The sequence below is a fragment of the Nannospalax galili genome, unplaced genomic scaffold, assembly GCF_000622305.1.
Source record: "Nannospalax galili isolate Female #2095 unplaced genomic scaffold, S.galili_v1.0 scaffold1023, whole genome shotgun sequence".
NCBI classification, from domain to species: domain Eukaryota; kingdom Metazoa; phylum Chordata; class Mammalia; order Rodentia; family Spalacidae; genus Nannospalax; species Nannospalax galili.
Window position 1 is genome coordinate 1107608 of NW_008349234.1, and position 1614 is coordinate 1109221.

Here is a 1614-nt window from a genome sequence, read left to right on the forward strand (position 1 = left end):
CCTCCATTTCTTTTTGAAAACCTAAGAGAAATGGATACCTAAATGCACAGGAACTACCACAACTGAACAAAGAAGAGATTAACAGCTTAAACAGACCCATATCACAAAAAGGAATTGAAACAGTAATACAAAACCTCCTGACTAAAAAAAGCCCAGGACCAGATGGATTTACAGCAGAATTCTATCAGACATTTAAAGAAGACCTACATCCAATAATGCTTAATTTATTCAAAAAGATAGAAATGGAGGGAGAACTTCCAAACCCTTCTATGAAGCCAGCATCACTCTAATACCAAGGCCAGGTAAAGACACACCCAAAAAAGAAAACTATAGACCCATATCCTTAATGAACATAGATGCAAAAATTGTCAACAAAATACTTGCAAACTGCATACAGACACACATCAAAAAGATCATCCACCATGATCAAGTCAGCTTTATCCCAGAGATGCAGGAATGATTCAATATATATAAATCAGTAAACATCATAAATCATATAAATGGGCTCAAAGACAAGAACCACATGGTCATCTCAATAGATGCAGAGAAGGCTTTTGACAAAATTCAACATGGATTTATGTTCAAAGGCCTAGAGGGAACATACCTCAACATAATTAAAGCCCTATATAACAAACCCACAGCCAACATCATTCTAAATGGAGAAAAACTGGAAGCATTCCCACTGAAATCAGGAACCAGACAAGGCTGTCCACTATCGCCACTTCTCTTTAACATAGTGCTTGAAACTCTTGCAAGAGCAATAGACAAGAGAAGGAAATTAAAGGACTAATAATTGGAAAAGAAGAGATCAAATTATCCCTTTTGCAGATGATATGATATTATACATAAGAGACACCAAAAATTCCACCAGAAAACTTCTAGAAATTATAAACAAGTTTAGTAAAATGGCAGGATATAATATTAACCTACAAAAGTCTGTAGCCTTCCTATATACCAATAACAAGCAATCAGAGAAAGAGCACATGGAATCACTCCCCTTCACAATAGCTGCAAAAAAACATGTTGGAATAAACCTGACCAAAGACATTAAAGTGCTCTACAATGAAAATTTTAAATCATTAAAGAAAGAGATTGAGGAAGACATCAGAAGATGGAAAGATGGAAGGACCTCCCAGGCTCATGGATTGGAAGAATATTGTGAAAATGACCATCCTACCAAAAGTCATTTATAGATTCAATGCAATCCCAATCAAAATCCCCACGAGGTTTTTACAGACCATGACATACTTCACAGAATTAGAAAAATCCATCCTTAAATTCATGTGGAAGCACAAAAGACCCTAGATAGCCAAAACAACCCTGAGCACTAAGAGCAATGCTGGGGGCATTACTATACCAGATTTCAAGCTGTATTACAGAGCTATAGCCATAAAAACAACATGGTATTGACACAAAAATAGACCCATAGATCAATGGAACAAAATTACATTCCCAAATATGAATAAATGCAATTTCAGCCACCTGGTATTTGACAAAGGGGCCAAGCATATTCACTGGAGGAAAGACAGCATGTTCAGCAAATGGTACTGGCAAAACTGCTTTTCTACTTGTAGAAGAATGAAACTAAATCCCTATCTTTCACCCTGCACAAAA

The 1614-nt window shown here is 36.2% G+C and overlaps 1 protein-coding gene across 11 annotated transcripts in view; it reads right to left on the reverse strand.

Moving 5' to 3' along the window:
• Positions 1-1614, reverse strand: part of Tanc2 (tetratricopeptide repeat, ankyrin repeat and coiled-coil containing 2) — a 496754-nt gene that overhangs the window by 116510 nt on the left and 378630 nt on the right. The gene's annotated exons all lie outside the window — the stretch shown is intronic.